The sequence below is a fragment of the Lactuca virosa genome, chromosome 8, assembly GCF_052849685.1.
Source record: "Lactuca virosa cultivar CGN04683 chromosome 8, Lactuca_virosa_CGN04683_v6, whole genome shotgun sequence".
Taxonomy (NCBI): Eukaryota; Viridiplantae; Streptophyta; class Magnoliopsida; order Asterales; family Asteraceae; genus Lactuca; species Lactuca virosa.
In genome coordinates, this window is record NC_136433.1 from 361,502,973 (window position 1) to 361,520,525 (window position 17,553).

At 36.8% G+C, this 17,553-nt stretch overlaps 1 long non-coding RNA gene across 4 annotated transcripts; it reads right to left on the minus strand.

Moving 5' to 3' along the window:
- Window positions 1-8,804: 8,804 nt before the first annotated feature.
- Window positions 8,805-10,482, minus strand: LOC145133576 (uncharacterized). Of its 4 annotated transcripts, none has more exons than XR_013718630.1 (5): window positions 10,122-10,482; window positions 9,701-9,923; window positions 9,546-9,610; window positions 9,170-9,336; window positions 8,805-9,097 (listed from the first exon to the last, which is right to left on the minus strand). It is a non-coding gene; the product is annotated as an uncharacterized LOC145133576 (long non-coding RNA). The 4 variants fall into 4 exon arrangements; XR_013718628.1 differs by having other exon boundaries at window positions 8,805-9,101; XR_013718629.1 differs by having other exon boundaries at window positions 8,805-9,336; window positions 10,164-10,482.
- Between the last annotated feature and the right edge of the window lie 7,071 nt (window positions 10,483-17,553).

Consider the following 17,553-nt stretch of genomic DNA (forward strand, 5'->3'; position numbering starts at 1 on the left):
AGATCGATGCAGAACTCTAGCTCACGTACTGGAGGGAGTCCAGATACATCATCAGGAAAGATGTCGGGAAAGTCTCGTACTATCGGAATATCTTCGATCTTCTTTTCTTTGACCTTTGTTTCCACCACATGGGCTAAGAAAGCCATATATTCTTTTCGTAGATACGATCGAGCTTGAGTACATGACATAAGACTAAGCTTTTTCGAATGAGTCTCGCCATAAATACGAAGACTTTGACTGTCGGCGAGAGGAATACGAATGAACTTATCGTAACATACTATTTCAGCATGGTTTTGGGATAGCCAGTCCATTCCTACTATGATGTCGAAGCTACCAAGTTCCATAGGAACTAAATTGACAGAAAATTTATGACCGCAAAAATCGAAAGTGCAATCTTGGATGACTGCATTGAGTGAAACGTATTTTCCATCGGCGACTTCTACGGTAAAGTACTCATCAAGAATCGTGCGAGATGTGTGAAGTATGGGCTCAAATTCCAAAGACACAAAACTTTTATCGGCACTTGAATCAAAAAGTACTGACGCGTAGCAGTCATTTATGAGAAACGTACCATTTACGACCTTGTTATCGGTCTTTGCTTGGGTTGCGGTAATGACAAAGGCTCGGCCTTTGGGAGCTGGAACCTGCATTGTTGGATTTGCCTGGGCTTGGGTGTTGATGATATTGACTAGCCTAGGACACGCGTTTCTGAAATGGGTGGGGTCACCACAGTTGAAGCATGTTCCAGTTGGATATCGGGTTTGTGTTTGCTGATTTGAGGGTAGATAGAGTGGTCGCTGAGTTTTTGGTGCACGACATGTGTCCGCCAAGTGGCCATAGCGACCATAATTCGTACAGAGGCGACACGGGCTGGTGGTCATATGGTGATAGTTACAGTGGTTACAGAGGGGGTGAGGTCCGGTATACGACTTTTTATTCGGTTGGGCTTGTGGGGTGACTTGGGTGATAGGAGTACCAGGGGTAATAACAGCATGGTTGTGGTGATGACTTTTCCGCTTCTTTTTGTCATGTCGGTGGGAGGACTCGGACTCGACAATTAGGGGGGTCTTAGGGGTCGGCTTTTCAGTTGACATCTTTGAACCCTTGCGTGGGAGGATACCATCGTTCATATTGTCCTCGTTGAGTTGACCTGCTATTTCAATGGCGGATTCTAGGGTAGATGGCCTGCTGCTGGTCACCGAATCACGGATCTGGCGTGGTAACCCTTTGATGTAGCGGCGTATTGCAGTTTTCATAGGTTGAACCATGTGAGGTAGGAGTCTCGAGAGATCATGGAATCTATTGGTGTAGGTCGCGTTGTCGCCTCCCACCTGTTTCAGATTCCAGAATTCATCCTCGAGAGTTTGCAATTCGCTGTCAGGGCAGAACTTCTCCATCATGCGTTACTTTAGTTTTGACCAGGTCATTCCCAAGGCAACAACCTCTCCCTTTGCCTGTTTTTCTAGGTTCCACCATGTGAGAGCATGACCTTGAAGGCACCCTGTAGCATGACAGATCATCAGGTCCTCAGGACACTCGCTATGGATGAAAGTACTCTCCATTTCTTCAATCCATGTGAGGAGTGCGGTGGCACCATCGATGCCTTTGAAGTAAGGCGGATTGCAGTTACGAAAGTGCTTGAACGAGCAACGAGGAGTGGTTGCTAGAGCTTGTGGCTGAAGAGAATGAAGTTGGGTTGCAATTTTTGGGATGACGTTTGCTACCTCTTTGGCGATAAGGGCAGCTAGCCTTCGGTTGTTGCGAGCAGCGTATGGGGGTCGTAATGCCATCTACGAGAAACACGCATATGGACTTGTGAGTTATTTGTAAATTGATTATGGAAATAATGTTTTTAGACATTGTTGGGTAAAATAATTGTAAAACACTTGTTGGGCCATGGTTAGGAGTGTTGGGAACCTTTTGGGCTTTCCATGGTTACTAAATGTGAAACATGTAGCACTTGCGTGGGCCCCCACAAAACTAAGTTTTCACATGTCTTTCCCACTACTAGGCCCATTAGGGAACTTAATAGTCCAATGAGTTGGCCATTTTGGAGTGTATCCTTTCAGATACGTTTGATAAGGTCGGGTATTTTGATGGCTCAAAAGTAATGTGAATGACGCGCTTTGACCTATAGGTTTGGGAACTCTCGCCTTTGGTCCCCAGATAAGCAAACTGGTCCCTCGGTTGATTGGGATGTATACGAATGCTTGCCTAGTCAGGACTTTCGGGCTACCGGCACCTCCCCCTTCCAGTTACTACGCGTCCATTACTATGATCCTACCCAACTAGAGTGGATGACTTTGAATTTCCTATGAGCTCTAAGGAATATATATGTATATACATTTTTTTTAAAACCACTTGAATATGTGTGTGATTTTCAGAGAAAGAGGAGAATATTCACCAGTGTATGCACACATGTAAGTGTCAGGAGTAATACGTATGCACTTAAGGGAGCAATTAACACACAAAGGTATTCCTAGGATTTTCTAAGTGTGAATTGCATGCAGTTGTGTGTGCATTTTATAAACTAGCATACGAGAGGACCCTAGAGGCTATAGACTAGGTCAAGGCAATTAACCTAATTCCCTATAGTCAAGGGCTCTGATACCAATCTGTCACACCCCGATCCTTGTCGGAATCGATCAAGGCGTGATATATTGTTCAAAGTCTCATGACAACTATGTTATAATATGATTAGATTCAATTAAGTACTAAGTACGCAAACAAGATCCACAACATACAAATACAAATCCAAATACGAACAACATTTATTACATCAAATTTAAATAGTCTTGTGGATTTCTAAGGCACAACCTATTTTTCATCAACTTCATTCTTCAAATCTGCATCATGGGTAAAAACAGGTCAACTACGAGAGTTGGTGAGTAATCTAATTTTAGTAGAGAAAATTGTGAAGTTGAAACATTTATAATTTGAAATTTGTTTTCTTTTGAAGTCGGCAAACAATTGTATTTGAGATAACGGTTTATAAATCAAAAATTGATTAACAAATGATAACAACAACAATGAGTCCTCACCCTATATATACATATGTATATATATATATATATATATATATATATATATATATATATATATATATATATATATATAAATATATATAGGATGGAGCATCTAATCATCAAACACACTCAACCACGTGCGATTAATCACCTTAGCGTCCCAAGGCGGGGTGGTCAACCCAATAGCGCTATTATTTTCCATAACGTACCTCAAGAATACGGGCATAGTCATGGAGATTAGACTAAAAATGGTAATGCACTACAAGTACAGGTAGCGTAAACAAACCATAGTTATACAATTAATGACTCACGTATAAATGTCCCAACAATGTCTCAATTGTGATAAAACAATAAAATGAAGTTGGAACATATTAGAACCACATGATACACCCCAAAAGTATTGAAAATTATAAAATATGGGGTAGATTACTCACATTAGTCCCAAAACGAAATGCGTGTGTCGTACGATAGACGGTTCGGGTCAAAATGGCGTAGAACCTAATATAATTAATAGTTTTGGTTTAGGAACTGGTAAACGAGAATGGAGTATTAATACAAATAATTAGACACATATTCTTATATTAGATGAATTAACAATAACTCATTTTGATTAGAATATTAAGGTATTCATTTGTTAAATGAATTTTAAATTGAATTAATTACTTTACATAATTAATTTATATTTTCAATTTAGGCCAGATTTTAATAATTTCTTATTAAAATAATAACTTGCCCAATTATAATTATTTACAGATTTTAACAATTATTTATATGAAATAATCATTAAAATTCATTTTTTACATGCTTAAATACTTAGGAAAATGGTTTTAAATAGTAAACAGTATTGAAAAATTATGAAATTATTAGGAAATCATTATTTCATATAATATTAATTACTGTAAAAATTTTATATTTTTCTGAACTGTTTTAGTATTTATTTAATACTTTAATGATTAAACAACAACAAAATCCGGGAAAAATAATAAATGATTCCCAAAAATTCTGTAAAATTAACTATAGTTTTATAACATGATATAGAGCCCATTGTATAAGTTTCGGATATTTGTGACTATGGGAAGTATTTTTTATATATTTCATTATTAATTAATCAATAAAATCATAAATAATAGTAAACAGTAATATAAATGCATGAAACTTCATAAATTATGTTTAATCAATATATAGGTCATCCCAGAATTTGCTCAGAATTTATTGTATGCAAAAAGTATTTTATGTGACATATTGCCCTACTTTATTGCAATAATTATAGTAATTCAATAAAAATAAGTTATTTTCTGAAAATTTCCAGAACTTCTTATTTTATTGATGGGACTCTGAGAAAAATCAGTTTTATGCATAAAATGAGTTTTAGATAGTTTGGTGGATTTAATTTGTTTCTTGTATGAATTTCAAACTTTTAACAACATATCTTGATGAATGCTTCAAGAGGGATGAAGATTTGAGTATAATAGATTGTTCTTGGCTGGAATATGAGTATTTCTTGTACGAATTTCGAGATTGAGAGTGAGAGAAAGAATAGAGAAGGTTTAAGTGGTGAAGAGAATAATGTGTTGGGAGAAAAAGGAAAGGAAAGTGGATGGGAGGTGTGAGTGGGAGACCATGGGAATAATCTTTTTGCTTTTGGTGGTCTTCATAATTTCCCACTAACACAAGCATCTTTTACATAATTAATATAAGAGTTTTATAAAATTTAATGTAATGTTTATAAAAATAGAGTTTTATAAAATTTAATGTATAGTTTATAAAAAGGGAGTTTTATAAAAGATAGGTTATTATTTGATTATAACAATCTACTTTGATTTGAAGTTTAATTATAGCATTCAAGTTTGATTCTTTTAATTTAATTAGAGCATTATACTTTGATTTGATTTTAATATGGTATCATAATTTAATTTGATTATAGTTATAACGTTGTACTATACTATGTTGCTATGAACGTCAATTTATATCGTAGTGTATGCGTTTTGATCCTATTAGCGTCAAGTAATCTTGAGTAGGGTTTATTAAATTTCCAATTGGGTTGGGTTGACCCGAATCCATTTTAGGCGGATGTCACAGCAATTACCGGATAGCACCCTCACAGGACCTGAGATCATCCGAGAAACAACTGAGAAAATCGTTCAAATTAGGTCACGACTAAAAGTCCCGGGATAGACAGAAATGTTACGCAGACAAAAGACGAAAGTCGCTGGAGTTCCAAGTGGGAGACCGCGTGCTACTAAAAGTCTCTCCCTGGAAAGGGACGATCCGCTTCGGGAAACGAGGAAAGTTAAACCCGCGATACATCGGACCATTCGAGAGTCTTGCCCGAATTGGTCCCGTGGCCTATAAGCTGCAGCTGCCCTCAGAGCTCAGCAACGTGCATCCCGTATTTCATGTACCGAATTTGAAAACGTGTTTATCGGATGAAATCCTTGTAATTCCGCTGGAAGAGATCAAGGTAAACGAGAATCTCTTATTCGTGGAAGAGCTAGTTGAAATCATGAACAGAGAGGTGAAACGTACTAAGCACAGTCGCATCCCATTTGTAAAGGTTCGTTGGAGTGCCAAACGCGGACCTGAATTCACCTGGGAACGTGAAGATCAAATGCTGCAGAAGTATCCCCATCTTTTCGCGAACTCTTGAAGGCTACTTCAAGGCAAAATTTTGGGTCTAAATTCCCTCAAGCGCGGGATGATGTGACAACCGGCAAGTTTCTGGTCAAGTCAAAGTCAAGTCAATGTTAATGGGTCATTTGGTCAACTCATCTAGTGTTTATTTGTTAGGGTTTACTTATGTTTGCTAATGTATGACTATAAATCTTAATGCAAAGTAGCACTTGAAGGTTTCAAATGTTCAGAATTTAAAACCCTAATCTTATTGAGGAAGTAATAGCTCTATAAAACATTAGTAAGTGCCCTTCGGGGGTATATAACACTCGAAATGGGATGTAACTAAGTCTACGACCTTTGAACTATGAAGAAAAACATTAATAAAGGCCCCCGACAAAGTCTCTCTCAATCTCTCCCACTGTATCTCTCTCTCTCCAAAATCTCTACAAGAATATGAAGTCTCTCTCCAAATCTCTCTAAGAATATAAAGTCTCTCCCAAATCTCTCCAATGATATCAAATCTCTCCCAAATCTCTCCTAGAATATGAAGTCTCTCCCAAATCTCTCCAAGAATATCAAATCTCTCCCAAATCTCTTCAAGTATGTGAAATCTCTCCCAAATCTCTCCAAGAATATGAAATCTCTCCCAAATCTCTCCAAGTATGTGAAATCTCTCTCAAATCTCTCTATGTACCTTCTTTAGTCGAAAACAGCCCAAAACCGGAGGAGAAAACCCAAAAGGACCCTCTTGGTCCGGAACCCTCTTGGCCGGAACCCTCTTGGTCCGGAACCCTCTTGGCCGGAACCCTCCTGGTCCGAAATACCTTCTAAGGAACCAAGAGCAGTGCATTTTCGGAACCCTTGTGCTTCGGACCTTCTTGCATGACTCCGGAAGATCTCGCTTAAGGCTGCTTCGGAAACGTCTAGACCCGCTCCGGAATTTTGAGTCGCTTCGCACCTGCTCGGTCCAGACCACTAACGCCGCCTCCTGACTTCGGAACTTCGCCTGTCACTCCAGAATTGCGAGATTTAGCTCCGGAACTCCTCTGTATGATCCGGAAATCCGAGAAGATGCTCCGGAATTTCCTTAGTGGCTCCGGAATCCCTCTTAAGCCTTCGGACCCTCGCAGAAACCAGCCCCCACTCCGGATTTTTGCCATTTTCGGACCTTTTTATCATTTGAAGGCATTTTGACGCCGGAAATCACACCAAACTCATATTTTTCCTATCTTAGACCCCTTAAATCACTATTTTATGCAAAAATCAATTATTTTAAAATATTCATATAAAATAGAACCCAAGATTTTTAAGGAGATTCTAAGCAAATAAAGGGGTTTGACTTTATGATGTGATCCTAATTCCTCATTCCCCATGCAAATTCCAAATAAACATGTATTATCCAAAGGAATTAAGCTTTACCCACCAGCTTTCCATGCAAATGTCAAGTCACCCTTATCCTCTTCTTTTGATACCTGAACCTTTCCTCCCTTATTCCACTTCTCACTCCTCACTTCTAGAAAACTCACAAGAACACTCTCAACTCCTTCAAGCTCCAAGTTCATCTCTTCAAAGGAAATTCCCATATTTCTTGTGTAAGTATTTTATCCTCTCTAAATAAATATTCTTCCCATTATTCTAAGATTTCACTATATTCACACATGAAAATCATTCCTAGAATCCTTTAGAGATCTAAGAATCTTCCAAGTTTTGGAGTTGGAGACTTCCTCATCACTCTTCAAACCACCCAGCAAAGATAACCAATGTGAGCTTCATACCCCATCTTTTTCATAAGCTTTTATTGATTTTGGGGGAGAGTACAAGTCATCTCTTGTTCTAAATTCTTGAATGATTGCATGTATACGTGTGTTTGCTATGTGTGTTGAAATATTATTATATTTTTTTTTGCAACTCCCTGTGAACGTAAGGTTTCACAGAACCCATGAAAACAAATAATATTTTAATCACTACATGAACAATACAATTTACAAAAGGAGCCTCCCAAGTTTTGGGGAGTGTTCAACATGCACCCTTGTATCCATGCTTTTCATAACTAGAAATAAAAGTTGCTGAAATAGACCTTGAAATGTTGACACTAAGTCTAGAATTTCGAAATTGGAACTTTGTGTTCCATAAATGACTATTTGCAAACTGTAAAGGTGTTATTTATAAAAATTTGATATAAGTAAGTTCACCAAGAATTATATGCAAATAGAAACTTTATGACAGAAAATTTTGCATGTCATAAAGCTGCTGTCATAACTTTACACAAGGCATAGTTTTACACAAATCATAACTTGACATTTTCCGGTAAATGGGATCTCACTTAGTAATATATAGAGAGGAAAGCCATTTTATCCGACTTTGCTACTATTGAATCGATTTGATAAACATTTAAAGCGGATATATCAGAAGTGTACTTATACAGATTTCACCTTTGGTTTATAATCAACTATGTTTTGAATCACCTCAAACGAGACTTTTCACACAAGTGTTATTGTTTTAAAAGCTACTATTTTATACATAAGAAAATATAGGATTTCTGGAGGAAACGATTTTATACGATTTTGAAAACAAAGAACTAAGACACACATGCAATTATACTCGATTTGAAACAAGACTTACAACGATTTTGATAAGAAAATATTGGATTTTCTGGATTTCTAAACTATCATCAAGTTTTATACGAAAATGCTTATGAACTCACCAACATATTTTATGTTGACGCTTTTCAAACGACTTGTATTCTCATGAAACCAATAAGCAGGTTGTTGGATCGCGGACTCAAGATTATTTTGCTATCTTTTGGAATTTGCTTACTAATGTCTCTTTTGTGTAATATTTGAGAACATAAACACGATGTAAGACAAATGTAAGCTTGTTATAATGTATGATGTTTGGATTTGCTATGTTTCATTTATATGCAATTGTTATGATACTACACAATGAAGTCACCCGCCTTCGGATGTTTCCGCCGTTCTAGTTCGGGGGTGTGATAATTAGGGTTGCCGAGAAAACAGGCTCTGATACCAAGACAATCTTGGTGTAAAATCACGTATTGTATATATCAATAATAGAGTACATAAGATATATATAGATTACACAATTACACTTTGCATCCCTATAATCCTAAAGTATATTAATTGTCTAATAGTATGCATTCTTAAATAATGAAAAATTCAACAAATAAACCTTCATGATTTAATGTTATACAAGGAAGATGTGAGTTTAAATGTAAACAGTTACATGGATCTGTTTTTTTTTCCTGTGACTTGGAATACACCTTGTTGGCAGGTGTGTTGCAGGTTTACTCCAACAAAATCAACAACCTTTTATTAATATATTTACCATTGTATATTTATAGATTATTATTATGAAGGGTTCGATCGAAACTAACCTTGTTGATAACCGATAAAGAAGCAAGAGCCGGTAACAAAATTGGAGAAGAATAAATAAGACACCTGACTAAAAATATAAACAATGATAAAAATCATAAGGAACCCTGAATTTGAAAAGCCAATTGATTTTATTACCTAGCTCAAGCGATGCCATTAGCTTGCCAAGACTCTGGTGACTTACAGGCCCTAGAGATGTTACTTAAAGGAAATTTTAAGGCAGAGCACCTGGTGGATTGAAACCTGAAACAACTTTAAGAACCTATGCAAAGAAGTCTTCTGTGACATCAATTTGACCTTTTAACCTGAAACAAATTTCTTTAATTTAGTTGATGAATAAAATACCTATAGAAAACATATTAAAATCAAGAAGGAACAACGTATTTATGATATCTGAAAGGCCTTGTTTTAATGATTTAGAATTCTAAAAACTCAAGATTGAAAAACCTATGTTCAAAAGAAAAATGAAGACAAAATTGATTGGTATTGAAAATCGTTGAATAAAAAATCTCACCTCTTTATCCGTTCGTTTCTTTTCAGCATAGAGGGTTTGATTAGGGAGGATGTGGAAGAAGGGGACTGGTGAAACACCAAGTAAAACCAAATCAAAATTATGAACTTTGTACCTAACCCTCCATCAATATCAACTGATATATTCAATTTAACTACCTGCCATATGCAATTAGAAGGATACTCGGGCCTCGAACCCTTCAATCGCAAGTCCAAATGATAAAAATATTCCACTTTTTTTCAAGTGCCTTTTTCTTTGCTATAAAATCAATAACCATACTTAAAATCGATGTTCTTGGATATGAAGGAGTGACGTCAGCTGGCTGGACCTATAGCGCACTGTGAGGAAGGCGTGCGACCAAACTACCTGAATTGATACGCCCTAAAATTGGAAACAACAAACCACCAAATTAGAAAATATTATGGCTGGAGCGTACTTGAATTATTTAGGAAGATATGGCAATGAGAAAAAAGATGAGGGAAGTCTGTGTAGAAAAGAGATAGTGGATTTTGTCTTCTGGAACAAAATTAGACATCAAACACACAGATAGTATTAACACACACAATCGAGAAAGCTTACTTTGGTCTTTGGCTCATCTATTTAGAAAGAACATATGGTTACCTGCAAATTTCATATAATAGGTTGTAGAAAGGTAGATAATAGAAGAGGGGAATGACATCAAGAAGATAAGATGAACTCTGAGTCTACGACGGTGATAAAAGGTTGAGTGAAACAAAAGTGGGCCTAAGCAGGCAGGTAGGAGGACCGATGTGTCATCAAGAAAGAAGCCCGGAGGCAGACGATATCACAACCGATATATATGACATGCGCCATCAATGATTGGTGAAGCAGGAAGACAAACACCACTAAGGAAATGGCGATAGATTTTATTGGAGGAGACCGAGGAGAAATAAAGAGTAAAAAAAAAAGAAAACCCCCCAACGACATATCTTTTATTTTTGAGGCGGTGTGAAGCACCATCATAGTATACGTTAAAATAGCCGCCCAATACTTTCTATTGGAGGAGGGAAGGAACTGGTCGACGTGTACCAAAATAGAACTCTTTAACATATAGGTAATGATATATATATATATATATATATATATATATATATATATATATATATATATATATATATATATATATATATATATATATATATATATATATATATATATGAGAGCGTTCAATCGAGAACATTTCTTATCGCGAGAACATTTGAGAACAAATTTGGACCACACTATTTTATTAATTAAAATTATACAATAATATTCATATAAATCAAAAAATAGTTACAAACAATTCAAAAACTCACTAACTAACACCACTCACCAACCAACCAACACCACCCACCACAACTACCTACCACCCATCACCACCACCCGCCACCACCACCCATCATCAACCACCACCACCAACCACCAACCACCAACTACCAACTACCACCCATCACTACCCATCGCCCACCAACACCCACGACCACCACCACCCACCATAACCACCACCAACCGCCACCACCATCACCACCCAACCACCACCACCCACCTCCACCACCCATCACTACCACCAGCCACCACCACCACCCATCACTACCACCAGCCACCACCATCCACCACCCATCACTACCCACCACTCGCTACCATCCACCACCCACCCACCACCACCACCAACCACCACTCGTCAGCACCATCACCACCCAAGCACCACCACTCGCCACCACCACCCCCACCCATCACTACCCACCACCACCCACCACCAATCACTACCCACCGCCCCCACCACCCAAGCACCACCACCCACCACCCCCAGCCCCACCCACCATCACCACCATCACCCACCACCCATCACTAGCCACCACCCGTCACCACCACCACCTACACACCATAACCACCACCCACCATCATCACCACCCAACCACCACCACCCACCTCGATCACCCATCACCTCCACCACCTACCAAAACCACCACCCATCACGCTCACCACCACTCGCAACCACCCACCAACCCACCACCACCCCGCCTCCACCTTGTTGGATTAGTGTCTAAGTCCATAACTATAATTGGTATGTACTTGACCCGATTTGGCATGGTCCATTTGGGTTGCATGGCATCAGAACAATTTGGATAAACTTTTGTGAGAAAAGGATATTTATGATTTGTTAATATATTATAAGTTCTAATATATTAATATAAAATCATATTATTTAATTAGTATTGATCAAGAATTAATTTGGAATTAATTTTGTGTTCAAAAGGAGACTAATAAAATATATGGGGATTGGTTGTGTAAATCATTCATTCTTATATATGTGGGCTTATGATCCATAGTTCTTCATGTTGGGCTAAACCCATGGAGTAACCCATGGATACTCCATGGGGGGTTTAACCCATGGAACATGAAGAATATGGAAAGACATGGGTTACATGGTGTAACCCTAATAGCCATCGTATATAAGGACCCATGGCTCAAGAAATTGGGACTAGTATGTGTACACATGAGGGCTAGCCGATTTGAGCATAGGAACCTTTTTTCTCAAGTTATTCCAAGATGTTGGTGATGTTGTGTGAGCAATTTGAGGTGTCACATTTGAGGCACTAGGCTCTTAAGCTTCATGGAATCAAGCTACAACAAGGAGGTATGTAATTCTACTAGAATTTATATTATATGTACTTCATATTATGCTAGTTAGAACAATACCTTGGAAATTTGATATTTGCATGTATAATAGAGAAAACATAGATCCAAGGTAATTAGGGTTGCATGTACACCTTAGGAGTGTTAGAATGCTCAAAACCCAACAGTAGTATCAGAGCCTAGGCTTGTTTTCAATTATACTTGATGCAAATTGCTGAAAAATGCTGAAAAAATCGATTTTATGCTGTTTTGGACAGTGGACTCGCCGAGTCCATGAACAAATTCATCCAACTCGTCGAGTTGGTTCATGCACTCGACGAGTTGGACCCCCACATAACATATTTTCGAGTTTTTTGGCTGGAATTGAACTAGGAACATTACCCTAAGCTGTTTTTGAAGTTGTAAACCTGTTTTTGATGTGGTAATGTTCATGCTAATCCAATTTCATAGATAATTGTCAACAGATTCATGTTTTGTATTAGTTTAATGGTTAGGCTAATTACATGAAAATTGTTTGATTTGAATTATCTTGTTCTTATGAGTTGATTTAGATTAATAGAAAAGTTATGTGATAATATGTTTTCAATCCAAATTAATCTAAAAGTTGTTCATAATATGTGTTTTTATAACTTGTCCTCAAGTTATATGAAAAGTCACATTTATGATTATTAAAACTCATAAGATTTCCATAAGTTATGAAAAATGGAGAGTCTCATTTTTTAAATGTTTAAAAGTCTTCCATAACTTGTCCTCAAGTTATGGAACTTGAAAAGTTTTTCATTAAAACTACTTTAAACACATAAGTTATGGAATTGAAAAGTTTTTGAATTTTTCAAAATTAGCCCTCAAGTTTTGGAATTTGTAAAGTTTCCCTCATGAATAATTTAATTCCAAGTTAAACCCTTAGAATTTTAAAAGTTAAAATTCAACCCTTATACTTTATAGTATTATAAGTTAATAATATATATGTATAAGAACAAAGACAGTCTTACCGTTATTAGGCCTCATTCACGAAACCGGTCTATAAGAGGGGTATAAGGTTACTGCCTATAAAATGGCAGTTTAATGGGTGTCCACTCTCACCCACCGCTTCCTTGACTGGTGGAGGGTCGTTAACCGAACGGATAGGACAATGACTATAATTCTCCCTTCATTAAAAGTATTAATGATAAATACTAAGTAACTAAACCTTTTATAAATTCCCAATCTTAGTTACTTAGGAAAATGTGAATTTGGTGCTAACCCATGAAATTACACTTTGCACTTTGATTAAGTCGTTAGTGGAGCGCGTGTGGTTAACCGGCACACTAACCTGGATTTAACAAGGTAGGCAAAGGGTAACTTAATGTTTATCATAGTATCGGTGGAGCGCGTGTGGTTAACCGACGCATCGATTGAGTGCTAAATATTAAGGGTACCAAGTATATTTTCATGGTTATTCACACCTTGTTTTGTGATCCTCGGCATCCCAGTCACAAAATTTGAGAGGGAACAATCGAGATTGAAACATGCCATTGAAAAGTTTAATGAATCTCAAAAGATCTAGGAGTTTCAAATCCAATTAAAACCTAATAAATTATTTCGTTTTTCATGGTGGAAATTGGTGAATCGTCATTCGCCTACCTTCAAATATTCTATAGCTTGGATTACGGCATCCCTCTTCCAAGTTATAAAATATTATGTTGGGTCCTAGCCTTAATATTTCATATTGGGTGTTATATTAAGGACTTTAAATCAACTATCTTGAATATCTCCCAAAAGGTGTCTGGTTCAGACAATTATGATCTTCCTAAATTCCTTGGAACAAGCTTTCCTAATGAAGATGACGTTCTGTGGTTGGATAATGGAAATCATACTTCTCTTCCTCCACCTCCTCCAATTATTCTCCCTAACCCACAAGTTATTGAACAGTTCAAAGTCACTCAAGCCCTATGGGCAAGCAAGGTCTATGTATGATCACATCTTGGAGATGAAGTCACATATTGACAAGCCGGGAGAGTTGGGAGTCAAAGTCTTAAGAAAGTTGGTTGTTCAATCACTTTCTAAGTCACATAGTGAGTTTCCTTTGGGACTACTATGAAACAGACTATGGCATGACCCTTAATGATTTTATCTATTTGCTTGGTGCTGCTGAATCAACAATGATTTGGAGCACTGGTAAAGCAAATTTGATTAGAAGATCAACTTCCCAAACTTCCATGGACATTGACAATGGTAACATTGGATATCCAGAAAAGCTTTCTCTTCCCAATGGAAAGGGATCGGCCATAGTCAACTCGGTTAACCAAATGGTAAAGAGAAAGGCTAAGTCTGAGATAGTCCTGTGTGCCATTCCCAAAGGGTCCATATGTTTCTGTTGCCAAAGGAAGGGGCAGTGGTTGCGAAGCCGCCTTAACTACCTGAAAGATCTGAGAGAAGGTCTAGTCAAAAAGTTTGACTATGCTTCAGGTAAGTACACTATCTAACTCAATTAAGTTCCTATTTGAAGATTCTTAATACATTTTGATCTATGGCAGGATCAAGCAAAGGGAAGGGGACTTAAAGAAAGAGTATACTGAATCTGATCGCGAAGATGGATTTCAATCGCATGGTTCGAAGATCGGATTCTTGAGCTACTACTTATGTAATATCATAGTTTTCATTTAAAGTTTCATTGTAAGGAAAAAGTTTTTCCGCATTTTATAAATAAATAAAATTTTGTTTTATTTTATTATATCTCCTTTCAATGGCACTTATGAAAAATTGATGTTTGTATGTTTTTAGCAATAATGGAAATATGAAGTTGATTCTTTCATTTGTGGTAGTGTCTAAATTTACCAAATAAGGAAAGATTCTCATCACCCAAGTTTTCAATTGGACCGAAACTTGGAATCATGCAAGTTGTATAGTATGATAAATGAGAATTTTCATCTTTGGAAAATTAAGACTAATTCCTTGTTCACATGTATATGTGAGTCAAGTGAAGGACTAAGGGATCAAGTACACATTCGTGTGCACTAGTCAAGTCCACCACAAAAGATCGCTAAGACTATTCGTCATGATTTACTAAAGTTTAGTAAATATGTTTATACTTAACAGTTTAAGTATAATTCTGAAACATTGGAAAAGTTTTGATGTATGGCAGAACGAATGGGAAGAATCAAATTAGGCAGAAAGATAAAAGTTTCTCAAATCTAAAAAGATGGGAGAGTACTTTAGTATCGTGTTTTATGATCATCTTAATGATTATGAGACCATATCACAATTCATCCTCTAAGGACATCTTAGTGCAGTCTTATGGCTAAGAAGAGGAGTCATGAATTGTTGAAATGTTTAAATCAATAAGATGAGTCATACTTCGTTCCAAAACAATTCTTGGAGTCATACTCCAAGATTGTAACTTGAGTGACATATCTTAAAAAAAGGTTTATACCACTTGTCAAATGTAAGAGTAAAATGTGTCCTACTCTTGTACATTTGAAATTGGTAAGTTGTGATGTTTTGGATAAAACAAAGACCAACTGTCACACCCCCAAACCAGAACGGCGGAAACGTTTGGGGGCGGAGGACTTCAGGTAAGTATCACAGCACATGCAATATAGTAATCAAAGTACAAACAACCATTGCATTAATAAGTATAAGTTTTACATAAGTGTTTAAACATTACATAGTCAAACACCAAAGTAGGTAGAGTAGAAGACAAGAGTCGCGGTATGGTACTAGGTAGTCTTCTCAAAAGCTTCGGGAGTGTACCTGTCTACTGGATTCCTGAGAATACAAGTTATTTGGAAATAGTAGATCAACATTTAAGCTGGTGAGTTCATAAGTATTTTAGTTCTGTTAAGTATACCCTAAGTTCTTTGGATAAGTTCACTGGTTTCTCCAAGAAATCCTATGTTTCCTGAGGTGATTAACTGATAACCTCAATAGTTTCCCTCTGTAATTACTTAGTTTATACGGATTATATATAGCCCAATATCGAATGGACAGTTAAATGGGTGTATCTACCCTAAGCCCACAACCAAACAAGGAACATGAAGTAAGGCGGAAGTCACACATTTCACTGTCAATCGGATATTACTTATGTATAACTCTGATGTAATAACAAAGGACTTATAGAATTAACCACTAAAGTTCCTTTATGTATTACTAGTTGACTAAGTTCCAATTGTAAAAGTAGTTTAATCCCATAAACTGTTTTATTCGTATAAGTGGTTTAATCCCATAAACCGTTTCATTTGTAAAAGTGGTTTAATCCCATAAACCGTTTCATTTGTAAATGTGTTCTTAGTTATATCTGTTCTATAGTAAAAAGCTTAGTATTAATCCTGGAAAATATTATATTATCCATAATACTGCCTTGTGGTTTTAAATGTTCAAAACCAGAAGTACTAGTATATTTACCATACTTGATTTCATGATACATAGCTTTTACTGTAAGTAAAAACTACAGAAGGTATATTTGTTCGGGATGTAATTATCTTTTCTTACTGTTTTAAGAGAAGTATATTACTTAGTAATTCACTCGTTGTTTTATCCATGTGAGTTCTATTAACCATACTAATATGACTGATATGCCTGCGGCGACGTTCTTCAGGCGTCGAAATGGTATGATATTTGACACCCTAGGCCTGCCGACCAAACTGTAGCGAACAGTAGAGGTGCGGGATTGTCAGTCCCATATAGATCTATACACAAATTCATGCTCTCCCTACAAGATATTCTGGTTAATAGGTGAGGACTTAAAAGTCGTACTTAGATAAGTACACCGTGAAGGGTCTCACAAATTTATTGTTTCAACGAGATTTACGATGTATTATTACCCCGTGATTGCTAACCCTGGTACTCTGTATCGTACCTTTGTTAATGCAAACCCGGTATGATGTATTATTACCTTGTGATTGCTAACTCTGGTACTCTGTATCGTACCTTTGTTAATGCAAACCTGATATGATGTATTATTACCCCGTGATTGCTAACTCTGGTACTCTGTATCGTACCTTTGTTAATGCAAACCCGGTATGATGTATTATTACCCTGCGATTGCTAACTCTGGTACTCTGTATCGTATCTTTGTTAATGCAAACCCGATATGATGTATTATTACCCCGTGTTTGCTAACCCTGGAACTCTATATAGTACCCTTGTTAATGCAAACCCGGTATGATGTATCTTTACTTCTTTAATATGTTGTTCATATATTAAAGGTATTATACATATCTTGGTATAGTTGAATGAATTTTGGTAATTTCCTTGAAAAGTATACAGTCGTGAATCATACTTGTATATTTAGTTCTGGATCATAAATTTTACCTATTATAATTTATATGTTCTATCTGATTAGCATGATTTCTCATGGATAACACCTTTGCTCAGCCTGATACAAAGGTAATGA